General features: G+C 46.1%; 1 protein-coding gene across 1 annotated transcript in view; it reads left to right on the forward strand.

The window, feature by feature from the left end:
• Positions 1–9156: 9156 nt before the first annotated feature.
• Positions 9157–27349, forward strand: part of LOC119163239 (neprilysin-2-like) — a 63903-nt gene continuing 45710 nt past the window's right edge. The window contains exon 1 of the mRNA XM_037415197.2: positions 9157–9332. The gene's annotated coding sequence lies outside the window, so the exon portion shown is untranslated. The remainder of the gene's footprint in view (positions 9333–27349) is intronic.

Raw genomic sequence — 27349 nt, forward strand, 5'->3', positions numbered from 1 at the left:
AATACTTTGACTGAAGACAACGTTCAGAAGTCTTGCATTAAGGTTTCAGTTCTAATACTATGACCGATATCTGTGACTTCATGAACAGTTGGGTGTCGTCTGTCGTTTTAGAGAATACTTTGACTGAAGGCAACGTCCAGAAGTCTTGCATTAAGGTTTCAGTTCTAAAATTATGACCGATATCTGTGACTTCATCAACAGTTGGGTGTCGCCTGTCGTTTTAGAGAATACTTTGACTGAAGGCAACGTCCAGAAGTCTTGCATTAAGGTTTCAGTTCTAAAATTATGACCGATATCTGTGACTTCATGAACAGTTGGGTGTCGTTTTAGAGAATACTTTGACTAAAGACAACGTCCAGCAGTCTTCTATACAGGGTTCAGTTCCAATATTATGACGATATCTGTGACTTCATGAACAGTTGGGTGTCGTCTGTCGTTTTAGAGAATACTTTGACTGAAGACAACGTCCAGAAGTCTTTCATTAAGGTTTCAGTTCTAATGTTATGACCGATATATGTGACTTCATGAACAGTTGGGTGTCGTTTTAGAGAATACTTTGACTGAAGACAACGTCCAGAAGTCTTGCATTAAGGTTTCAGTTCTAATATTATGACCGATATATGTGACTTCATGAACAGTTGGGTGTCGCCTGTCGTTTTAGAGAATACTTTGACTGAAGACAACGTCCAGAAGTCTTTTATTAGGTTTCAGTTCTAATATTATGATCGATATATGTGACTTCATGAACAGTTGGGTGTCGTTTTAGAGAATACTTTGACTAAAGACAACGTCCAGCAGTCTTCTATACAGGGTTCAGTTCCAATATTATGACGATATCTGTGACTTCATGAACAGTTGGGTGTCGTCTGTCGTTTTAGAGAATACTTTGACTGAAGACAACGTCCAGAAGTCTTCCATGCAGGATTCAGTTCCAATATTATGACCAATATCTGTGACTTCATGAACATTTGGGTGTCGTCTCTTGTTTTAGAGAATACTTTGACTGAAGACAACGTTCAGAAGTCTTGCATTAAGGTTTCAGTTCTAATACTATGACCGATATCTGTGACTTCATGAACAGTTGGGTGTCGTCTGTCGTTTTAGAGAATACTTTGACTGAAGGCAACGTCCAGAAGTCTTGCATTAAGGTTTCAGTTCTAAAATTATGACCGATATCTGTGACTTCATGAACAGTTGGGTGTCGCCTGTCGTTTTAGAGAATACTTTGACTGAAGACAACGTCCAGAAGTCTTTTATTAGGTTTCAGTTCTAATATTATGATCGATATATGTGACTTCATGAACAGTTGGGTGTCGTTTTAGAGAATACTTTGACTAAAGACAACGTCCAGCAGTCTTCTATACAGGGTTCAGTTCCAATATTATGACGATATCTGTGACTTCATGAACAGTTGGGTGTCGTCTGTCGTTTTAGAGAATACTTTGACTGAAGACAACGTCCAGAAGTCTTTCATTAAGGTTTCAGTTCTAATGTTATGACCGATATATGTGACTTCATGAACAGTTGGGTGTCGTTTTAGAGAATACTTTGACTGAAGATAACGTCCAGAAGTCTTGCATTAAGGTTTCAGTTCTAATATTATGACCGATATATGTGACTTCATGAACAGTTGGGTGTCATTTTAGAGAATACTTTGACCAGAGTCCTTCAATACTTTTCTGGTCACGAAACTTCTCCGTAACGCTATGGGAGAGCTTCATATGGGGATCAAAGCTCCCGCGCGGTGGCGCTACGAGTCTGGTGAAGGCGGCTTGGACGGCGGCGGCCGCATTTGCAGCGTTTGCAGTGCGTTGGAGCGCGAGCTTACTGGTTTGTTTGTTGTGTGGTATAGCTGTCTACACTCATCACGGACGGCAAACTATGTGAACTACCATGCCTCTGACGTGCTGCGTACCTGGTTGCCGCTCTGGCTATCGGAGTTGTACAGAAAAAGCTTCGCTGTTCTGCCTCCCAAGCGACCGCGAACAACGCGACAGGTGGAAGCGAGCCATTCCACGACAGGAGACGGGCGCTTTCAACTTCGAGTCGAAGGCCGTTCGTGTGTGCGAGAAACATTTCGACACCACGGACATTATTCGAGCCGATGAGTTCAGAATAAGTGGACAATCTGCGCTTCTGCAGCGCGAGAAGCCTAAGCTCCACGTCGGTGCCATACCCCGGATATTTGAAAACCTGCCGGCGTATCTTACGAAGCCCAAGCCACGGTCGCGCTCACAGCGAGAAAATCCGCCTGCAAAACGTCGTCGCGTTTCGTCGCCGAACAACGATGGCACTGCAGCTTCTGTGAGCTCCAGCACAGAGCCCTGCGATCCTGAAGCAGCCGGAGATGATGGTAAGCCTCCATTCGCGTTGCCTTGTTTTCTTGTTTCACTATGTTGAGAGCCTGTATTGCCTGTGTGCTGCGTGATGTCGCATTATATTGATCCATATTTCTTCGTTTGACAGGTGGAGTGATAAGCACTGGAAGCTGCACAGAGATGGCATGCTAGACAGAGGGAAATGTCTGCTCCATCTCAGAGCTCCACGCAGTTAAAGACCAGCTTCGAAGCACTAAGCAGCAACTTCGCTTGTGCAAAGTGAAGATTGCGAAATTGACAGTGCAAGCGAATAGGAGCAGAAGATCGCACCAAGACGTTCAGAAGCTTCCGGCTCGCGAGAAGCTCATTTTTGACCACTGGCTCATGAAAGCCAACGCGGAGTCTGCAACAGCTGCGCGGTAAGTTCCAAATACCCCATCACACACGTAACATTGCTATTGGATTGCCCCTTTTGCGTTTGAAAATGTTATCTCAAGGTGTAGCCTTCATTTATTCATCATGTATTTGTATCTGTTGTACCGCAAAACAATATGCTATTGAGGCAGACATTAGTTTGGCCGTTTTGTGTAGTGTTATTTCTAATTTCGGGAAAAATTGCAGGTTTGTTTGGGCAAATATACTTTCTTCAGTTTTTATAACACCATTCTCATTGTTTTTTGCTTCGCATGAATAGTTTCCAACACGCTCATTGTGGAAAACAAATTTGCAATTCATTCTCTCCAGGTACAAGAAAGAGTGGATTTATGACTGCTTGCTGCTAAAGATAAAGTCCACAGCAGTCTACACTTTTCTTCATGAAAATGAATTTTTCCCCTTCCAAATCCCCGCACCCTCTATGGCTACCTCAAAAATCTGAAAGCTGATTTTGGCTTCGACAGCACTTTGTTCACGGTTCTGTGTGAAAAGCTAGAAGCAGTTCCAGAAAGAGAGCGTCGAGGTAAGAAGCAGTACTCATTTTTATAATTGTATTATATTCAGCAGCGCAATTGAGACAAGATGTTAACCTACCCAAAACTTTTCAGGAGTGCTCATGTTCGATGAAATGAGCATCAGAAAAAGCGTCCACATTCGCGAGCCGGACATGGCACTGCTGGGCAAGGTGGATTTCGCCGAACACACACGACCAGGTGACCATGGCAAAGACGGCGACCACATGCTGGTCTTTCTGTTTCGGCCTTTTCTGGGAGGGTGGTCACAAACTGTGGGCACATTTTGTGCTTCTGGTGCGGCCCCAGGATCAATCGTGGCGAAGCTCCTTTTGCAGTGCATTGTTCACCTTACAAACGCTGGTGTTGTTGTTGACGCAGTGGCCTGCGACAACTCCACATCAAACCAATCGGCCTTGAGATCTCTGGGTACGTCTTTTCAAATTTTATTTAGCTGTGGTTAGTGATGTAGTAGAAAAACAAGTGTACTATTAAACTGTTTTTCTCTCAAGGTGTCAACGGGGACATGCACAAGCTTCAAACGTGTTTTGAACACCCGTGTGAGCCCTCAAAGCAAGTCCACGTTGTAATTGATCCACCGCACATATTTAAGTGCATCAGAAACAACTTGCTCAGAGTGGGCAAGTTTTTGGTAAGTAAAAAAAAAGTTGCATGTGAATGCCTTGACCTGTGCATAAACTATTCAGTTTAAAAAAAAATTGTCACTTGTCCTTATGTTGCAGCTCCCTCAAGGACAGGAGGTGTTCCACTGTCACTACAAGGACTTACTGGACTATGAAGAAGAACAGGCTGGACTCCGGGCTGTACCGAAGTTAACGAAAGCCCATATTTTCCCCAATGCGCTCCAAAAGATGAGCGTGAAGTTGGCTGTCCAGGCAAGTCATGCACGCAGCTATGTTTAGTGCAAAGTGTATTTCAAAAACATCTGCTCACACGTTTTGGGAAGTAAACTTAAAATCCCTTTTTTCCACACATTTTACAGCTGTTCAGTGAGAGTACTGCTTCGGCCATAGAGTTTTATAGCGAGCAGGAAGACTGTAAGAAGCTCCATGGGTCGGCTGCAACATCGCAATTCACAAGAACATTGAACAAGCTGTTCGACTGCCTGAACTCTCGGAGGCCAGACCATGTTCGATTCAACGAAGCACAACACATTGCTGTGAGATTATTACATGTGTTATGAAGTGTTTTTCGTGTACTATAGATGAAGCATAATTTTATTCCAGGTGTTGAAGGACAGCATTGCATGGCTGGACAACTGGGAGAAATACATCAAGACATTACCGACCCAGAGGCAAGTCTGCTTTCTGAGTAAGCAGACATGTGGAGCCCTCAGACTGACACTGCATAGCTCAGTTGCACTCATCGAGAGCTTGCTGTTGTCTGGGTTTCGTTACGTTCTCGTTGGGAACTTCGGACAAGATCCTCTAGAGGTAAACATGATGACTTTTATGTGTATAAATGTGCTATGAATTTCTCATTGTTGCGATAAATTGATTTTTTCTTTCTAGAGGTTTTTCGGCATCGTCAGGCATGTTGCTGGTGACGGAGGGCAGCCGACTGTGCAACATTTTTTGTTCATCTATCGGATGCTCTCTGTAAACAACCTAGTTCGGCCGCCAAAACGGGCCTCGGTCGAGGGAGATGGACCCCAGCTGTTGCTCAAGCTCCAGGGCCTCTTTGACAAGGGAAAACCTGCCTCCAGTCAGGTAACGTGCCCCTTGCTTTTATTTATTAGCTCTAGTTTTTTTTTTCAGGAGGAGTTTCACTACACAAATGACCAAATAACCAAATGAAACATAATGTATTTTTGCATTCACGAATCTCAACTTATACATTGAAAGATTTGAAACTTGGAATGTATTTTGCAGATTGACATGTTGGCGGTCCTCTTTGATGACGTTCTTGAGGAGCCGGGAGAGGCAGTGAACAATGCATCCGTGCCTGACGTTACGCTCTCCACCAAAGAGTGCATTCTTGATTATCTTGCCGGTTACGTGGTAAAGAAGTTTTCAACGATAAGCTGCACTGACTGCGTGGGAACACTCAAGAGCCAGACACGAGAGCCAACTGACCTAATCCAGAAGAAGTCAAGAGGATTCCTGCAAGTGCCCTCATCCCAGCTTCTCAGCCTGTTGCGCATTGTGGAAGGACATGTTGAAGAACTGACTGTGGACACAGTTGCATGTGCCGATGTGTATGCGAACATTGTTGACCAAGTTTTGCTCGACAGCCGCATTGCTTCTGCTGGTGTGGGCTGTAGGTTGCACTATGTGGGTACCACAGCAGAGGTTGTTCATTTTTTCTTGAGGTGCCGCCTGCACTTTTACACCAGGGAAAAAAACAAGCTGACACGAGCGACGCGGCGAGCAAACTGCCCAGCAAATGGTGGCAACAAGCCCCATGGGTAGCAGATGTTCTGTTTGTCATGCTATGTAAAGCCCAACTGTTGTGTTTTGTGTTTGCTAGTGACAAAAAACACTTGCACATTTGTGTTCCTAGTTGCTTGTGTGACGTTGTTTATTTCCTTTATCCGCCATGCTATTGCCGTAAACTTGTATGAATAAACACCTGCACCACAGCCGCGGCGCGTTTTCCAGTCATTTGCATGCGCTTGGCAGCTGCCTGCGACGATCAGCAAGTGGCCAGTCAGGTTACTGTCATCTGTGTGGCGGAACCAAAATCCACGGCGGCGCCATTTTGATTATCCAATCAGGTATTTTGAATTTGCAAAGCGGAGCATGGCTAGCTTTGCCTGTATTTCTTTTTTAATTTTTTTAGTGTCCCCGCCGCGGTGGCTCAGGGGCTAGGGCGCTGTGCTGATGATGATGAGCCCAAGGACGCGGGTTCCCAGCCGCTTTTCTGATGGAGGCGAAAAGAGAAAATGCCTGTGTTTTAGAGATTCCCGCGCATGTTAAAGATACCTGGGTGGTTAAAATTATTCCGGAGAGCTACACCAGAGTCCTTCAATGCTTGAAAGACTCTGGCTACACTACGGCGCGCGCCCGATTGCCTGCACAGCGTCAGCGCTTTAAACCTCATAACCAAGTAATCAAATAACTTGTCGTTTTGGTGGGACGAGTGTGTCAGACACTGACCATACGAGTTTTTCTGTTGACACCCTATACCTATGTTGGCAGCCGGGAAAGTCGCTCAAGTGTGTAGCATTTACTCCTACGCGCGCTCATTATGCTGCTTCCATTTCGTGAGCGTTTTTCTTCATCATGTTGATGCTCACTTTCCAAACCTAGGTTATTTTTGTACATTATTAGCGCGCTATAAAATCGCGCAGACACAGCGCTAACCCAACGTGCTGTACGTTTGCACACCTATTTGCTAAGCGCAGCATGTCGCCCAGGGCTGTATATACCGATTTAAATCTGGTGCTAGTTAACTAAAATGCAGGAAACTGCAAAGACTACTCAAAAATCGAAAACGCCAGATGTCCTCCTTCTCAAAGCGAGAACGTAGCGGGCGTGACTACCGCAACGAACGAACGCTGCAACATATACGACTCAGTAACACGCGTGGCCTTGCCTCTATTTCACAGCTAAGCTAAGCGTCAACTGAATCAAAAACACGCACACTTCGCTCGCGTCGCTCGCGTTTTTACAGGTCGCGTTTTTACAGGTGGAAATGAAGAGCAGATGAAATTAGGCGCATTGCCGACGGAGAAACAGCCGGCCCGCAAGCGTCGCCGGCCGCCGGCGAAGCCTTCACGCTAACAGGGGCGATCCTAGCGGCAGCTTTTGTCCCTGAATGAAACTTCGGCCGGAGTTTCGTGACCAGAAAAGCATTGAAGGACTCTGCTTTGACTAAAGACAACGTCCAGAAGTCTTCCATACAGGGTTCAGTTCCAATATTATGACCACTATCTGTGACTTCATGAACAGTTGTGTGTAGTCTGTCGTTTTAGAGAATACTTTGACTAAAGACAACGTCCAGAAATCTTGCAATAATGTTTCAGTACTAATATTATGGCCGATATCTGCGACTTTATGAACAGTCGGGAGTCGTCTGTCGTTTTAGAGAATACTTTGACTAAAGACAACGTCCAGAAGTCTTCCATACAGGGTTCAGTTCCAATATTATGACCGCTATCTGTGACTTCATGAACAGTTGGGTGTCATATGTTGTTTTAGAGAATACTTTGACTAAAGACAACGTCCAGCAGTCTTCCATACAGAGTTCAGTTCCAATATTATGACGATATCTTTGACTTCATGAATAGTTGGGGGTCGTTTGTCGTGTTAGAGAATACTTTGACTAAAGACAACGTCTAGAAGTCTTGCATTAAGGTTTCAGTTCCAATATTATGATCGATATTTGTGACTTCATGAAAAGTTGGGTGGCATTTGTCGTTTTAGAGAATACTTTGACTAAAGACAACGCCCAGAAGTCTTCCATACAGGGGTCAGTTGCAATATTATGACCGATATCTGTCACATCATGAAGTGTCAGGCACAGTTAGTTGCATTAGCGTACATTTCGACTATGGAAAATGCCCGAAGGCATTCTATGCAGTATTTGGTTCCTATCTTATGACCAATATCAGTTGTATCAATAAGAACCAGGTGTGCTTTGTTGCATTAGAGGATATTTCAAACACACACATCAGCCCAAAGCCTGCTAATCTGGCCTCAATTGTAGTCTTATGACTGGCTTAAATCTGTCAGATTATGAAGTTGCAGGCGTGATTATTAAGTTGACTGACATAAAATATGTTGTGTAAATATACTGAAGGTACCAGCATATGCAAGATATTGTTAGTAACTTTGGTAGTGCAGGTATAGAAAGCCGGTGGTTTGTAAACGTGATCAGGAGGGCAGCCACGCCTCATTCACCGCAGAGAGAAGAAGGGGGAGAGCTCAATGTCAACTCCATATATTAACATAATAGGGAGGGGGTGCTAAGTTAGCCCTGGGGAGGGGCACTGGGACAGACTTTTGCCCCCCCCCCTCTTCCTTAAGGAGAACCCTGCACACGCACATGATAGACGTACAGTTACAGTGTAGTACAGTATGCTAGACACGAATGTTCATTCGCCGGAGCAGCGCACGCACTGATGTTGATTTCAGGTGCATACCGCTGTAGTTACTTTAGGCACTGAAATGTCAATTACTTCTAAAATAGTCTAAACTGTGGTGGTTGAAACACCATCAAGTTGTTAAGGTGTTCTCATATCCTCTAAAACATACATTCCCGCTCCAGTTGAGAACGTGCCGCTCTGTGCTGAACATGGACAGTTCTAAGCCACAAGATCAAGCAACGTTGTGCATCGGCCTTGGACGCGTGGGCGTCAACGCGTGCCAGTAGTAGCGCGCCCTTTTCCTCCACAGGCGCGCCTAGACGCTTTTGACGCGTAGGCACGTGCATACGCGTGCCAGTGGTCGGCACTTAATGTCATGGGCCCGAAAGGACCAGGCAGATATTAAGCTGGTAAGAACAGATACTACGCATTTACGTACAGTAGTTTGCAATTTAGAGTACTAGGTACTCTACTATGGGAGAGCTTGAAGCCGTCCCGTGAACCAAATATACATAATTGTTAAATTCGACCACATGGGCCGAGCAGCGACGCCCTGAGCTGTTGCTTGGTTTGATTGTCTCCCAGACAACCTCAGACGTGGAACTGGCCAAGATCAATTTTAAAGACAAGAATCATGCGTTATACATTCACTTAAACAAGTAGAATGGTTGCTGTCGCTTTAGGTGGTATAGGCTTAAAACAACTTTTATGCCAGCTTTTTTAGAATTGCACGAAAAAACTTTTCAAAGCGAAATATATCTGCCGAGTGCCGTCCGAAAACGTGATTCGAGCGAGGCGGACGCGGTGGCGCTGCCGTCAGCTGCGAGGCCATCGGCGCGGGCGGCATCCGACGGCGCGCGCGACTGCCAGCCCAACGTTTAGCAAACGTTGTTCCAGCCGCCGTGGCTACAGTGTTCTGCAGTTCTACGTTCTACCGTGGCGTAGAACACAAGAATTCCGTGATTGTCGCTGCGGCCAAAACGTTGATTCGTGGCATAGAAAACTGCGTGGTTCGTGGTAAGCAGATCGAATTCTTTCGTTCACATCTCATCAACAGCAGGAGTCAGTGTGTTTGTATTGTGCATTGTCGTGAATTGATGTTTTAATTTAATTAATTGATTTTGCAATACTGTCAACTGTCTTGCGATGGTCCCTACAGAGAGGGTAAAATAACAAAATATTATAGTAAAAAAGCGCATCATTAGCAAATACACAGGTTAGGCTAAGATCAAGCGGTACACTTGTACAGATAGTCAACGACAGTCTGTTAACATTTTGACAAATCATTCTGTTCAACAACACACACCGGATATTCATTCCACGTTTCGATTGCGTCAGGAAAAAAATCAGTATTTGAACCTATCAATACGAGTCCTGTACGCTTGAATGGCCCCGTTGTGGTTGCTTTTGAGCTCTGTTTACCTGGCGGCAGTAAGTGGTAGTTGCTAATATTTAATGCTCCATTTGGTATTTGAAATAAAAGCTTAAGAGCAATTTTCTGCCTGCGCGTTTCTAACAAATGTAGGCCAGAAGATTGGAGCATTTCCGAAACTGACTCTGTAAATCGCACCGCATAGCTCTGAATTTCTTAAAATTTGTTTCTTTAAATAATATTGAAGAGGACTCCATACCACCGACGCGTACTCAAGAACAGTTCTTACAAAAATTTTGTAAGCAGCAAGTTCCACATCGGCTTTCGCATCTTCTACTCTTTTTCGTAAGAAACACAGCCTTCCATTTGCATTTGAACAAATATTGTCAATGTCTACGTTCCAGGACAGATTTTGCGTTATCGTTGATACTAAATATTTAAAATGCGCAGTGTTAATTAAACACGCGTCTCCGATGGCATACGAAAATAAAAGGCGGCCCTTCCTTGTTGTAATATGTGTGTATGTCAGTTTAGAATAATTAATTTTCATATTCCATATTTTCTGCACCATTTGCTTAACGTCTGTAAAGATTGGTTAATTGTAACTTGATACTGTTCGTTTCGCACTGTGGAATAAAATAATCAGTCATCTGCGAACGGAGTAATTAAGTTGTACACCTGGTTCCATGATAGCAGAAATGTCATTGATACACATAAAAAATAAGAGTGGTCCATGCGGGACTCCAGAGAGCACTGCCAGTCGATCGGACACATGGCCATCTATTCTTACCTGCTAGTTGCGATTAGTCAAGTATGCCTTTTTTTACTGATATAATATATAAGGAGATGTTGGCGCACCGTTATGGCGCCGGCTACTCCTTTGCCGTTGATTGAAACTTGAACACGTATCTTGAAGCAAAACATACAAAGCAGTGCATGAAAAATAGAAAACTCGGGCACAGATATTCTTACGAAGCGCGCCTCCGACGACGTTACGAAGGGCGCCACGCATCTCACCGCTGCAACCACTGTTTCGAAAGACGGCGACGCCAACACGGTCCCGAAGGCGCCACTGCTCCGATCTCCGCCGACATGGTCACCAGCCGTTTGGTAGCGTATGTTTCTCAGCTCGCGACTGCTTCTGCGCAGAGCTGATAGTCGAGCGGACGAGACGACGGTGAGTTAAACAAGGTTTATGTACAGCATATATACAGAGGCATTACAAAGTCGGCACTGGGGCCGACAGCTTAGGGACCCGAAGAGCCGAGCTCTCCTCTCTAAGGCCGCGTTCACACTGAGCATTCCGGCCGCCGAAAGATCCTCCGAAAGGGCCCTCTCCGCGCCGATCGCTCTCGGACCAATTTTTGCGGCGTCTGCCGCCGAATTGGTCACCGCGGACCAATAGGAGCGCGTCAAGGAATTTTGAAAAATGGCGGCGAAGCCCTACTCACTTGCTCTGCCGCCGTGCACGTAACTGAATGTTGAAACCAACGGGAGTTTAAGCTACTCTGTGACTACTTCGCATCCGTATTTCATGAAAGAGGTGACCGAGCTTGCTGTTGGCGTGACGGAGCTTGTTGCGGTCTTGCAGAGCAAAACGAACCCACCAACGCCGCTGGCGTCGGTGGTTTTTCTGCTCTTCGTGCATTACAAGACAGCCACTTGCCAGCAAAGTAAGCTGTGCTGTCTTTTCTTGCTTCTTGCGTACGAGAATCGTCGAAGTATACACCACCGAATAGCGTAGTAACGTTTGCGAGCTGCGACAACAACCGCGTGACAGCGCATCCATCCCGCGTTCGCCCCGTAGTAGATGGCATATTCAGCGGCGCGGGGCGCGTCCAGTGCGAACGACGCTGCGTTTCGGCGGCAGAGGAATTTCGGTCGCTGTAGAACGCGGATGTTTCAGTGTGAACTAGGCATAAACTGCCAACCACTGGCACGCGTATGCACGCGCCTACGCGTCAAAAGCGTCTAGTCGCGCCTGTGGAGGAAAACGGCGCGCAACCACTGGCTCGCGTCGACCGCGTTGACGCCCACGCGTCCAAGGCCGATGCGCAATGTTGGTTGACTTTTTGGCTTAGAACTATCCAAGTTCAGCACAAAACGGCACGTTCCTAACTGGAGCGGGTTTATATGTTTGAGAGGATACGAGAACACGTTAAAAAATTGATAGTGCTTCACTGCTTCACCCACCACAGTTTAGACTATTTTAGAAATAATTGACATTCCAGCGCCCAAAGTAACTACAGCGGTATGCACCAGAAATCAACATCGGTGCGTGCGCCACTCCCGCGAATGAACATTCGCGTCAGGGATACTGTACGTCTGTCATAGGAGTGTGCAGAGTTCTCCTTAAGGAGGGGGGCAAAAGTTTGTCGCAGTGCCCTTCCTCCATGTAGGGGCTCACTTAGTGCCCCCGCCTTATTATGTTAACATATGGAGTTGACATTGAGCCCCCCCCCCCCCTCTCCTCCTCTCTTCGGTGAATGAGGCGGCGGCTGCCCTCCTGATCAGGTTTACAAACCACCGAGTTTCTATACCTGCACTACCGAATTGATTAACAATATCTTGAATATGCTGGTACCCTCAGTATATTTACACATCATATTTTATAGCACGCAACTTATTAATCACGCCTGAAACCTAATGATCTGACAGATTTAAGTCAGTCATAATACTACAATCGAGGCCAGAGTAGCAGGCTTTCGGTTGATGTGTGTGTTAGAAATATCCTCTAATGCAACAAAGCACACGTGGTTCTTATTGATACAACAGATATTGGTCCTAAGATAGGAAGCAAATACTGTATAGAATGCCTTCGGGCATTTTCCATAGTCGAAATGTGCTCTAATGCAACTAACTGTGCCTGACACTTCGTGATGTGACAGATATTGGTCATAATATTGCAAATGAACCTTGCATGGAAGACTTCTGGAGATTGTCTTTAGTCAAAGTATTCTCTAAAATGACAAACGACACCCAACCATTCATGAATTCACAGATATCGGTCATAATATTGGAACTGAACCAGGTATGGAATACCTCTGGACGTTGTCTTTACTCAAAGTATTCTCTAAAACGACAAACGACACCCAACTGTTCATGAAGTCACAGATATCGGTCATAATATTAGAACTGAAACCTTAATGCAAGACTTCTGGATGTTGTCTTTAGTCAAAGTATTCTCTAAAACGACAGACGACACCCAACTGTTCATGAAATCACAGATATCAATCATAATATTAGAACTGAAACCTTAATGCAAGACTTCTGGACGTTGTCTTTACTCAAAGTATTCTCTAAAACAACAGACACACCCAACTGTTCATGAAGTCACAGATATCAGTCATAATATTAGAACTGAATTCTTAATGGTAATATTAGAACTGAATCCTTAATGGAAGACTGCTGGACGTTGTCTTCAGTAAAAGTATTCTCTAAAATGACAGACGACACTCAACTGTTCATAAAGTCACAGATATCGGTAATACTAGAACTGAAACCTTAATGCAAGACTTCTGGACGTTGTCTTTACTCAAAGTATTCTATAAAACAACAAACGACATCCAGCTGTTTGAAAAGCCACAGATATCGGTCATAATATTGGAACTGAACCTTGTATGGAAGACTTCTGGACGTTGCCTTTAGTCAAAGTGTTCTTTAAAATGATAAACCACACCCAACTGTTCATAAAGTCACAGATATCGGTCATAATATTGAAACTGAACCCTGTATATCAGGCTCTAGAACGTTGTCTGCAGCCGAAATATTCTCCATTGCAACAACCCTCCCGTTTCGCTTCATGATGTGACGGATTTAGGTCATGAGGCTGTAATTGTGCCCTGTGCGGAAGGATTTTGAATGATAAGCGTATTGGAAATATCCTCTAATGCAAGAAACCGCATCTGGCTCTTAATGATACAACAGATACTGGTAATAAGAATGGAACCAAGCACTACGTAGAATGCCTCTGGGCATTTTTAGTAGTAAAAATATTCTCTAATGCAGCTAACTGTACTTGAAACTTTCATGATAAGACAGATATTGGCCATAGGACTGCAACTGAACCCTGTATGGAAGACTTCTGGACGTTGTATGTAGTTAAAGTATTCTCTAAAATGAGAAACCGTGCCTAACTCTTCATGGAGTCAAAGATATCGGTCATAATACTGGAACTAAACCCTTCATGGAAGGCAGCCAAAATGTCCTCCAATGCAAGAAAACACACCCGACACATCATGATGCAACAGATATTAGCGATCACATTGGAACCGAGAACAGCGTGGAACACTTTCGGATGGTATATTTGTTTATTTTCAAACACGGCAGCCTAATGTGAGGCTACTGCAAAGGTGGCATATATATATATATAAAAAAATGAAAGGATTTAAACAGTAATATCACAATAAGTATGCCAACGTAAACAAATATCACTACACTTGAGTGCACCCCGGTAAGAAATCAGAGAAATAGAACATTATTATAATGCAAGTGCCTCCAAAAAGTCCGACACACTGGTATATGAAATCAAACCAAGTAGATCAATCCAGTGTTTGATAACTTCATTTGAACGTGTTAGAGAGCACTACAAATGACTTCTAAACTAGATGGTGATTGCGGATCAGTGCTGTGTTGAGGGCTTCAGCACTTTGCTGGTAGTTTAAATATCCTTTAACATCTACAAAATGCACCTGACACTTCCTGATGAGACAGACATTGGTTTTGAGATTACAGCCAAGCACTGTGGCTTTCAGATATCATCAATAGTCAAAATACCCTATATTGCAATAGTGCATGCCGAAAATTTTTGATGGGACACATACCGATCATAGGATTGCACCAGAGCACCATACAGAAGTTTTGGCAAGTTTTCCAACAGAGCCAAACTGGATATGCTTAAGTGCATGCATATATATAATCCAAGTTAATGCATATATTAAAAAACAGAACTGAAATGAAGCACTCCTTGGAAACACATACAAATATTCAATGTTCAAAACCATCGAATAATATCTTCAGCTCATTACAGTTTGGAGGAACAGATAAATACATGCACAGTTCTGAAAGGTCTCATAAGTCACATGAGATACTTTTTGCATTTCTTCTATGCAAAGTGCAGTACCATACTAGTGCACCTTCATTCATTCTGTGCATACATGTGGTGATCTTCTCTTCCAACAATCGTGTCATCGTGCAGCTGATTTCAAATCAGGTGGTTCTCACAAGGTTTTCAGTTATCTGTCCAGCTGTAAACAAAACGCGCGTTATATTATAGTAAACTGTAAAACGACGGAGAAGCGCCATTGTACGCCTATAGCTATGAGTATCAAAATGAACTATAAATGAAGAATGTGTGTGTTAGAATGCCTCCAAACAACGGATGTGCTACTGAGTGTGGCAGAGAAGCAGAAGAAGCGAGAAGTGAAATAGCAGGCAATACCAGCAACACCTAATCATGCAACATTCTTTTTCGATCACCACAGCAACGCACGCTCGAGTTTCTGTCTTGTACGTGAATGGAAATGAGACCGCTGACAGCTGAATGTTTCAGCGTTGGTGGTACCCGACACGAAGTCACCTCACACTGCTACCAACCAGCGCACGCTTGTTATTAGCTTGGCAACACACGAAAACGATTTCCACCGAAGCCAAGGAATGTTTCAGCATTGTACAATCCGCGAATACACTTCTGTAAGTACGTGCGTTTTCACATCACCGAAATGTGCTGGCTAGTGCGAGGTTCGCTTTCAGCGATAATGAATACCGATGTTGAAAAAAAACACAGTGCAGACAAAAACTCCTCCTTATGAACTACGCGATGTTTCGGGCGTCGTATATGGTGTCTATATTGTGACGAACACTACCGTAGAGGTTTTTCAGCCGAGGTTCTTTGCATGTGCTGGTTCATACGAACTAGACGGTATAGGCCTGCGTTGGATGCAGATGACACCGCTCTCAATTGCCTCCGCGGTAGGCGAGGGCTCACGCTCAAAGCTCCGAACCTCTGAAGTCTGTTTACACTCGTTTTTAGCACAGAAAATCACAGATAAAAGCACAAGAACACCGACATGCTCCAGTAGTCTGTGCGATGTTTCCACTCGGCCGACGATCGCATTCGGGACCGGCGCAAGCGTAGCCGGCCGGCATTCGCTGGATTTGTCGGCGTCGCTCGAACTCGGCACGAAACCATGCACGCTAGTCGCACTCGCAGTCGTTCGTAGTTTCGTTGTCGTTCTATATTACGAAGCGGTCATTCAGGAACGCTTGGAGTAGTTTCCGTGCTTGCTTCCAGCAGTCGGCCGTGCCTTCGAAGCGGTGGCCATTAGGCATAACATTCGGAGGCATCGCGGCCTCTGGTTGGTTGGCGCCACTGTACGCGCGGTCACGTTGCGTACGCATGGAAAAATATCAAGCCCGGCTTGATCCCTCGCGCCTCCTCGCGTATGCCCCTCCGACGCCGACGCCGAGAGGCGCATTTGACGCTTTTGACGCGTAGACGCGAGCATACGCGTGCCAGTGGTTGGTACTTAACACATACGTCTACTACTCGCGACGCGCCGCAGGGCTTCCTTTATATGCACCGGGTGGATTCTTTGAGTAACCAAATGTCCAACCAGAAGCGCCGCTGGTCGTGAGGTCAGAATCCTTCGATGGGGTCTCTGCTGGACCGCGTCATTCTCATTGAATCTGGAGCCGCTGCGTTGCACGTGGCTGTACCCAAGGACGGGTGACGTCGCCACGCATTGCGTCAGACTCGCCAGACAGGAAGGCGCTGGCTCGCTGGCTGAGGTGACTCACTGTGCGTGCGCGGCAGAGAGGCAACGTCGCGTGATGACGCCGTTGAGTTGTTCGCGTCAGGCGGGCTCGCGGGCTGGCCTTGACCCAGATTGCCTTTTTCAGGCATGGACGTTCGCTGTCGACTCGCAGGCATAACAGCACCCCCGCTACCAGACAATGCGCCGGAAAGACGAGCTGCTTCCACGTGGCTTGGATGTCAGGCGCGCTAGTCTATCGCCAGGACCCTCCAGGTTCGCCTCCAGGGCCATGGGGAGAATGCAGCTCCAGACTCTGTTCCGGGAACACATCCCATTATTGAGGACGGATGCTAGCTCCACTGGCTTGTCGCCACAACTTGTCGACCAGCTTCGCTCGTCTCTTCTGACGATCTTTGGTCTCAGCACTTGTCAATGGTTCTGCAACTTGTCAAGAACGGTTCGACAACAGACAACACACAGCGCAAGCAAGTGCCCTCGGTCACCCGACAGAACACCAGACAAAGCATAGTACAACATATACCTAGCTACGTGTCTATCGGAATTTCGTTCCCTCTACATCAAGAGGCACATGTGGGACACAAGACTCTTAAAAATGAGAACTCATTTTTTGGACGTACAACAACGTAACGAAATAGAATAAAACATAAAGTTGGCTCTTGAGATCACTCTGGACGAGAGAGCTCAGCTAAGGCCGTTATGAGGACAAAATTTTGCCCCGAATCGCAAGCGAGAAACCGAAAGGTGGACAAAGTACTAGCACGCACGGCTCAATGCATCTGCATTAGCGTTTAGCTTTCCTTTGTTTGTTGCGAACGTCGAAGCTGTGCTGTTGGGGTATCATGCTCCACCTCAGTAACCGGCCACATTAGGCGACGATACCAATGCGGTACCAATAGCAGCCCATACTTGCGACGTTGCACAGGGGAACAACGATACGGCTTGCTAGGGATCGGCTCTTCACAAGTTGGCTTGATATCGTGTTCAATCCCCGTCATGTTTCCGGGAAGGTCTGAAAACACGTCTTCAAACTCGGAAACAACCATTCTCAAGTCCTCCTTCTTCAACTGCTCCAAGATTACCTCCCACCCCCTTTCGATTACGTCCCTAGAAGTCAAAATTTCTGCTCCCTCTTCCCCTGAAGCATTCAACAGCAGATTTACGACCGCTTGACGTTGAACGTCTGGTTTCATTGAGTTACTGTGGTAAATTTTGTTCGGCCGCCTTCCTAATTTCACTTCATAATTGGTATCAGAAAGTTTCGATATTACTTTGGCGGGCCCTTGCCAATGAACCTCAAGCTTGTTCTTTTTGAACGGCCGCAGCAGCATTACCTGACTTCCCGCTTCAAAAGCGTGCTTTTTCACCGATTTGTCGTAATAATACTCCTTCGACAACACTTGTGCAGCTTTCATGTGGCTTTCCACAAGCGCTTTAATCGAGAGGTCCTCACGTTGCTCTCGAATGAGCGTCTGTCCATCAACCCTCGACAGCTCTCTCCAACTTTCCGCTACAGGCGAGAGCGTTGCACCCCTTTCGCTCTGACTGAATGGCGTCATGTCGTCTCCCCCTGCTTCGGAAACCGCGCCGGTCACTTCGGCGATGGGCCGCTTGAGTGACTGCTCACATGACTCACACGAATAATTTCCTCTCCGAGGTTCCGTTGACTCGCCGCCAAGGTCGCTTGAAGGTTCACAGCATTGAACAAGATCAAGCTCCTGCGAAAGCTTCCGCGCTTACGATCGCGTTAGGGCCATGTACGCTAAGTTGGGGAAGAACGATTTACCCGGCTCTTTGAGAAGATGTTCTGAGTTGTTAGAGAAAAGATAAGGAAAACGATCGGGAAGCGCGGCAGACACAGCCGCTTCGGTGCTAAGCTTACCGAACGGGCCTTCAATGACAACCGTAGCGATTGGTAAGCAAGCACTCTGCTCCTCGGCGACTTGCCTGATCCACGCGCATTCTGCTGTAAAGTCAACCGGAGACACCAATGAAGGATGGACGACGTCCATGGTTGCCACTGAGTCTCGAAGTGCTCGACACGTTTTCCCATTCACACTAATGTCTTGGAGATACGGCTCTAACAACTGCGTGTTCTTTTCCGATTGTCGGATTGTTGCGAAAGCAAACTTTTGCTTACAGTTTATTGCGATGTGCCCTTCCTTTCTGCAGTTGTAGCAGATTCGCGGCTTCCGTTGATCAGGTTTCTTTGAAAAGCCCTCTTCCCTTTCATCCTTTTCAACGCGCACTGCCCTGCTATGCAACTTTCGGCGAGTATAATACTCCTCAGCTAACTCTGCTGCCCTGTTTAGCTGTACTTCACCAAGTGTGTCCTGCAGCCAAAGCTTGACATCCTCCCCGATGCAGCGGTAGAGTTGCTCCAATGCAATGCATTCTACCAATTTATCGCGATCGTCATAAACACCTTCGCCCTTGAGCCATTCAATTAAATCGGCTTTAAGACGAAACGCGAAATAAACGTGTCACTCATTCCCCTTTTTAGCATACCGGAACCTTTGCCTGAAAGCCTCGGGTGACAACCTATAACGCCTCAAGAACACTTCCTTAACCTCGTCGTAGCTCTCAAACGCTTCCCTCGGCAAGCAAGTTATCACGTCGGACACTTCGCCGGGAAGAAGAGCTAACAGGTTCCGCGCCCAAAGAGACCGCTCCAAAGCGTTTCGCTCACAGACGTGTTCAAACTTGACGAGATACTTCGCCATGTCCTCGCCTACTACGAACGGTGGCAGTTGGTCCCGAATTCTAAAACCGCTGATCTGAATCGTCGGAGAAGCTACGCTAGGCGCCTGCGAACACTGTAGGATTGCCAATTCTAGTCGTTTCAACTCGAGACGCTCCTGTCTCTCGGCCTCCTCGCGACGTTCGCGCCTTTTAGCTTCTTCACGTTCGCGAACTTCTCGCCTTTCGGCTTCTTCGCGGCGTGCTTTGATATCCGCCCAGGCCTCATCGACTTCCTCAGCCGACAATCCTCCATCCTACATAATCTCGAGGATCGCTTGCTTTCGTTTCGCACGGCCCAAAGTAATGCCGAGTTCCTCACAAATTTCGATGAGTTCCTTCACTTTAAGGTTCTCCATCGTTCACACTAGCCTCTTGCTGTTTGCCCTGTTAAGAATCTACTTGCCGTACCCACTATAAGTCTACTAGCAAGACGCGCAAGCAATTTTAACACTCCCGTGTTTACCCCCTCCTCATTAACTTTGGTTTCAAAGAACTTCGACTTTGCTCGAAACGATCAAAGCTCACTCTAATGCTTCACACAGCCCTTCTCTAAACTACTATAACTGGAGCTACAGTAGTCTGTTGAACTGAGGGGAAAACATCAGGCACTCACCGCATCAATGTCGCTGACGCCGGCCGATCCCGCAGCTGCCAACCACTGTTGCGAAGCGCGCCTCCGACGACGTTACGAAGAGGCCACGAAATCCCCCCGCTGCCACCTCTGTTACGAAAGACGGCGACGCCAACATGTCGCCGAAGGCGCCACTGCTTCGAACTACGCCGGGAATGTCACCAGCCGTTTGGTAGCGTATGTTTTCCAGCTCACGACTGCTTCTGCGCAGAGCTGATAGACGAGCGGACGAGACGACGGTGAGTTAAACAAGGTTTATGTACAGCATATATGCAGAGGCGTTACAAATTCGACACTGGGGCCGACAGCTTAGAGACCCGAAGAGCCGAGCTCTCCTCTCTAACACATAGGTCTACTGCTCGCGACGCGCCGCAGGGCTTCTTCTATGTGCACCGGGTGGATTCTTTGAGTAACCAAATGTCCAACCAGAAGCGCCGCTGCTCGTCAGGTCAAAATCCTCCAATGGGGTCGCCGCTTGGCCGCGTCATTTTCATCGAATCTGGAGTCGCTGCGTTTCACGTGGCTGCACCCAAGGACGGGTGACGTCGCCACGCATTGCGCCGGACTCGCCAGACAGGAAGGCGCCGGCTCGCTGGCTGAGGTGACTCACTGTGCGTGCGCTGCAGAGAGGCACCGTCGCGTGATGACGCTGTTGAGTTGTTCGCGTCAGGCGGGCTCGCGGGCTGGCCTTGACACAGATTGCCTTTTTTTCAGAGACATGGACGTTCGCTGTGGACTCGCAGGCATAACAATATGCAAAGACACACTTATACGCACATATCACAACATAATGGTAAGTAAATGTTCGAAAGTCAATGAAGGAAGTCTCTGGAAATGCCCCTCGTTAATATTCCGTCCACCAGCACAAAACAGCAGAGCACACGTCTGCTCCTTATAAAGATGCATTCGCTCGTATGTACATAATAGTCAACACGTCATTCATTTCACAACACACACGTGATGGGTGTCACATGATACTGTACATAATAAGTACATGTGTTACAAATGAAAGTTTGTTCTTTCTTAATACTTGTCAGCAATCCCGTGGTCTTGTAAAAAATGTGTTAATGCTTTTAAAGCGTGTGACTGTAAAACTGCAGTTGGCCATGGGCCCAGAAGTTTTTTCATGCTATATGGTCTGCGGTTCAATGCGAACAGTTCGAACTTAAGACGGCATCTAGGCGTGTCATGATGTGGACAGTCTATGAGAAGGTGACATACGTCTTCTATAAATCCACATTCGCATTCGGGAGTTTCAGCTCTGCCGATTCTGTGCAAAAAATGTTTTGTGTATGCGGTGCCTAGCCTTAATCGGTGAATTAGAGTTTTCATACTTCTATCTAATGCCAGCGTAATTTTGAATTCAATAAACGGATCGATGTGATATAAATCGCACCTCTTTGTACTTTGGTCAAACCAAGCAGTTTTGCTCATTCTGAAAGTTGTATTCTTTATAATGCTACGGAATTCATTTTTCGAAATTGGTAAACAAACAGTAACGTCTTCACAATGTGCTTGTCATGCTGCTTCATTGGCAGCGGTGTTTCTAGGAATGCTGCAATGGCCAGGTATCCACTGGAATTTGATCTCATGTTGCGCCGTCTTTGCTTTGGTGAGCTCTTTCAGCGTTTCGTATGTCATACTATCACTTATTACGGTCCTGTTTGCACTGGAGAGTGATCTTAATGCGGCCTGTGAGTCACTGAAAAGTACCCATTTTTTAGCGTCTGCTGCCGAGTTTATAAACTTTAGAACATACAGAATAGCGAAGAGCTCAGATGTAGTAGATGACGTCATGCGACATAATTTAAACGATTCCTGAATATTGAGCTGTGGTATGATAAATGCCAATGTTGAAGACGTTGTAGTACTTGAGCCATCTGTGTAAATGTGTATGTAACCTGGATACCGCATATGTATCTGATAAAGCGCTAGTTGTCGAGCAGCTTGGATGAACATGTCTCTCTTTCTGATAATGCCATCCACTGAGAATTCAATGCTTGGTATTGCAAGGAGCCATGGAGGATGGTCCATTTCAGAGCTCCAAAATTCATTCCTGGGTAATATAAGTATATTACTCTGTACATCGTTATGAGCATTGCTTTTATCTCTTAGTAAGATCTCCAGTGCCAATGGGTGGTCCTTGTGTTGCGTCTGTAAGCGAAAAAAATGGCGGCATGTTTCAATTGTTCTCATGACTGGAAAGGGTGGTTGTCGAGTCTCTGCTATGACAAGGTTGCTGGAAGTTGCTCATGGAACACCTATGCAGGCGCGCAGTCCCCTAGCTAATAGCCTTTGAAGTCGCTCCTCTGAAGTGCGGGAAAGACCGTGTAAGACTGCTGCAGAATATGCAACTTTTTGTCATAATAAAGCATCGTGAACAGCGAGCATGGATGATACAGATCCACCCCATGATGTCCCAGCAATTCTGCGGAGTATATTCACGGGCGTATTTACCTCGTTTTCGAGTTTCTTTATGTGAGGTGCCCATGATAGCTGCCTATAGTATTACTCCGAGAAACCGATGCTGTGTTACAATCATTAGTGGTTCTCCTTCTAAATTGAGATTGAAGTTCTTTAACTTCATACGAGTGAAGGGCAATACAGCTGTCTTTGCGTGCGATAGAATCATTCCTCTTTCTTTTAAAAAGTTGTTGATAATATTTATTCCGTCTTGCAATGCAATTTAAATTACCCGTATGTCCGTGCCAGATGCCCAAATGCACACATCATCTGCATATAAGGAGTATTTCAACCTGGAAGGCAGTCTTTTAGCTAAAGCAGCCATAACACAGTTGAAAAGAAAAGGGCTGAGTACGCTTCCTCGTGGCACTCCCTGTCTGACGTCGTGTTCTGCACTTTTTCCTTCGCTCGTCTGAATGAATATTTTGCGACCTGATAAAAATTTGGATACCCACCGCAAAGACCTGCCGGACAGTCCGAGTTCCAACATACTCAGCAGAACACGAGTGTGACTGACTGTGTGAAATGCCCTTTTGATGTGCAAGAATACTGCGACCGTCAAACTACCACAGGCGCGTTCATGCTCCACATACGTTACTAAGTCCGGTATTGCATCCATTGTGCATCTCTGTTTCCTAAAACCTGTTAAGTAGTTGGAGAATACACCAGTTCTGTAGCACCACCATTCAAGTCGCGCATCAATCATTTTTTCTATTACCTTACATAGACAGCTTGTCAGACTGATTGGACGGAAGGATTCAAGCATCAAGGGCGTCTTAGCGGGTTTTAAGATCGGAATGATGCGAGCAGACTTACAAGACTCGGGTACAATTTCTGGCATCCATAGATTATTTTAAATATCTAAGAGAATAGTTGTGCCTGTTGACCCAAGGTTCTTTAGCATAATTTACGTAATGCCGTCCGGTCCAGGGGCCGATTTTTGACGACATGATGCTATAGCACAATGCCGCTCCCTTAACGTAAATACAGGGTCTAGTTCAGGATGCTGGGTCCAAAATCAAGCATTAATTTTCTGGCTGGCTAACGCGACAGAATTATCAAATAAGGCACATTGTAATGCGGCGGGCCTACTGATAAGTTGACAAAATTCATCTGCTACCACAGCTTCCGGTTTGTCCAAGGCTACAGCAAGAGCAAGAAATGGGAAGCTCTGTGATACAGGGCCACTAAGTGCTCGAATTACAAGCCAAACTCTTGGAACAGGTGTGTGGGGAGTGAGCGTGCCACAAAAATCACGCCAGCGTCGTTTACCTAAATTTTCTAGCTGTCTGCGCATTACACTGGACTTTCTGTGCATTTTTGTATGCTTCTAAACTTCCGCTGCGTCGATATGCCCTTTCTGAACGTCGTCTGATGGCTCTTAGAGTTCATACTCTCCATCGACTGCAGCATTGTCTTTTGGAATCGGGAATTTCTTTGTACATTTATTCGCAATATCTTGCAAAAATTCAGTAAAGCTTTCAACTGTCGCGAGTTCACTATTTTGGTTTGTTAGGTGGTACCGAAAAGCTTTCCAGTTCGTCAGTTTGCTGTAGCGTCTGATGTCGTCATTTCGTAAGTCGGGGTGATTTATAAGAGTGGAAAAATGGTCACTCCCACGTGTTTCTACATACGTTGTCCATACCACACCATTCACTAGATCTTGGGAACACATGGTTACATCGATGCAACTCGAGTAATTATGCCCTTGGAGAAAAGTTGGCGAGCCGTCATTTAAAATTGTCAAATTGCATTTGTCTGCGGCACACTCAACAATGTTCCCACGTGCATCACATCGATCACTACCCCAGATTATGTTGTGCGCATTAAAGTCTCCGCATATAAACGTATATGAATTATAAACGTTGAAGATATTTGTTAGCTCTTCCACCGAAATGCGGCTTGAAGGTTGTAGGTAGAAATTGATCACTGTAATGCACTGCTCACCAAAGGATACTTTGCAAGCGACGAATTCCGGGAAGTCCGAATCACTTGAGTGAACTTGGTGAGAAGTTAGGTCCTTTCTTACGCACAAATGCACTCTTCTAGGACCACTTCGACGAGGTGACTTATATATCACGTAGTTGGAGAGGCGGAAATCATCATTCATTCCTGCCTCTTGGATGCAAAGTATTTGAAAGTTATACTGCAAAAGAATTTTACGAAAGTCAGCACACTTTCTTCGAAGACCATTGGAATTCCACTGATATATGGAGACATCTTTGTAGCGCTTATTCATATGTTACTTGTCGCAGGTTTGACCCGGAGATTTGACAGAATAGTGCTTCCAGATGCAGCAGGGCTTTTACTTCTGGCAGGTTGTTTGCTTCCGGTAGAGCAGACAGGATTGCCTTAAGTGCTGCGAAAAGCATTGGTAGAATCAATTGCATGACTGATGCAGAGGCACGGTCTCCATTGAATGGTTCATTTTCTGAGGCCTGTTGAGAATGACGTGACGTTTCGATGTTGTAGTAGGGGCGACCACTGGCACTGTCGGCTTTGCTACTTTCTGGCAGAGGTCGCGTGGGCGTTCGCTGTTTTGACGCGTAGGTTGGGCTACTTGAAGGTACTTCTCGTGAGTGGTCTCTCGGGTGTGCTCTTGGCGGTTCTCTTGGTGTTCTTCTCAGCTGTTGTTGTGGTGGTCGCTGAGCTGGAACACTTACAGGATGAACAATCTCAAGATTCGAAGATGGTTCATTGGGGCACGGTTTTCTTCCATAGATGAGCTCATGCCGACGCATTTTTGCAGCAGCTTTACTTTGCGGGCAGCCTGAATATGAAACAGCGTGTTTACTTGCACAGTTTGCACATTTAGGCTGAAGAACTGACTTGCACTCCTTATGATGGTGTTCTTCTGAGCAGATCTTACCCCGGCGTGTGTTACGGCAACTTTTCGCCATGTGTCCGAATCGCTGGCAGTTATAGCAGCGAAGTGCTGGACCAAGATATTCTTCCACTGGGTGACTGGTGAATCCTAAGTAAATTCTTCCTGGAATTCGGCGGTCATCTCGAAAAGTCAGATTCACTGAGTGAAGTGGACGCGACGTTACTCCTCATCTTCCTGGCGGTAGTATTTTATTTGCCGTCACGCCGATATAACCCCTGCATCTCTCAAGTACTCTAGGAGTTGTTCATCTGAATACTGCAGAGAAACATGTTTTACTTTCCCAACGTTCCGAGTGTATGACTCTGGGAGAAAAGGCTTAACTTCCAGGCCACCTACATTCGAAAGCATCAGAAGACGCTTGGCTGAACTTAAGGAAGCAACGTTGACACTGAAGCTTCCATCTCTGGTCGTTCTGATTGACTGCACTTTTTCTTTAGCAGCGGAAACTACTTCGGCTGACACTTGATTGTGGTTCACTTTCCAGAAGCTAGCACCTTCAGCTGTTGGACGAAAGACGACTGGGATACCCTCTGCCCGTTTCTTTTTATAAGTAACCAACGTAAATGGTTCATCTTCGCCCATGTCTTCTTCATCACTTAGGTAATAGGTTGACGTTTAATCGTCGAAAGGATTCTCTTCTAAGCGAAGCTTCTTGCTCTAAGCTTCATCGTCTTCTATTGCTGCTGTGCTCGCTGGAGCCATTTCGCGGTTGTGAATGAGCAACGGGCCGGCTTTATGATGCTTGGGCGCACCTGTAAGCCCCCAGGCTTTTCATTGTGTCCTGCAGTATCACTCATGTGGTTTAACGCACTTGGACGAGCATAAGGTTCGTGGCGATGGCTACCAACCACCGTAGTGGTCGCGTACTAGCCAAGTCTTTGATAAAAAAACCTTGTATCTGTAGGGCGCCGAGCCCTCGAAGTCTTCACCCGACGTCTTGTTGGCACACCGCGAAGAAATGGATGTCAGCGTAATAGTCCAAGAAAAGAGCAGAAATTGAACAGTTTACAAAAACAGCGACCGAACAGATCCACTTCTTCTCCTTCTTCCATGGCATGTAGTCATGTTGTTACATGACACGCATCTAGTGATTAACCGTGCAACTGACCCTACTGAAACATTTCGTATGAAATCTTCTGGAAAAACTCACATAATATCCATGAAGTGAATGATGATGAATGGGACAAAGTGCTGGAGAGATTCATCGCTAAACTGTGAAACCATCCGCGAATATCAGCCATTACATCCTCAAAGACGTGACAAACACTGTATGTATTTACACACGAAATTTGATTATTCGTAAGTGGTGGCTATGCGTCTCTTCCGTTCACCCTTCATTATAACTGCTTTATGGTCGGTAGAGTGGAGGATCGGTGATGGTGTGAAAAAAGAAGAGGACGGTTGGTGTGCTCGTGCTCTAACGTTCGGTTCGGCTCGACGTCCAGTGCTGCTCCTGTGAACAGATGTTGTGGTCGTTCTGTAATCACGTGACATTTTCTGGTGAAGGTGCTGGGTAGTGTTGTATGCACTGCAATCAGCAGCAAGGTCCCGACACTAGTTGCGACTTGGAAGCACCAGCTGACCTATGGCGTAGCAGGCGACAACTAAGCCTACCTCCTGAATTCGGACCATTTCCACAACTCGGCAGTACTATGGCTAGTGCGGGAACGCAAACCCAAGAAACATCAATGCTGCCTCCTCCATGGTTCTTCGACGCCCCGCGAACCCTGAAGCCGTTCCACGGTGACCCTTACGAGGACGTCGACGACTGGCTTGACGACTACAACCGTTGCGGCAGCGTCAACGAGTGGAACGAGCAGCGAAAGCTTCGGTATGTCTACTTTTATTTCGAGGACTCTGCGTGCCTTTGGTTCGAAAACCATGAAGCCACTATGACAACCTGGCCAGAGTTTTGCAACCAGTTGCGGAATACCTTCCGAAGCTCTGACTGAAAGGAGCATGCGGAACGGCTCTTCGATTCCCGAAACCAGCGTCCGAACAAGAGTGTTGCCATGTTCGTGGAGGACATGTCGCGGCTGTTCTGGCCAGCTGACTCCTCAATGACGGAAGAGAAGAAAGTGCGCCTCCTAATGCGGGGAGTGAAAGAGCAGCTGTTCGCGGGACTAGTGCGGAACCCTCCCAGCACTGTAGAGGATATACTCCGTG

This window comes from Rhipicephalus microplus, chromosome 9, assembly GCF_043290135.1.
Source record: "Rhipicephalus microplus isolate Deutch F79 chromosome 9, USDA_Rmic, whole genome shotgun sequence".
Taxonomy (NCBI): Eukaryota; Metazoa; Arthropoda; class Arachnida; order Ixodida; family Ixodidae; genus Rhipicephalus; species Rhipicephalus microplus.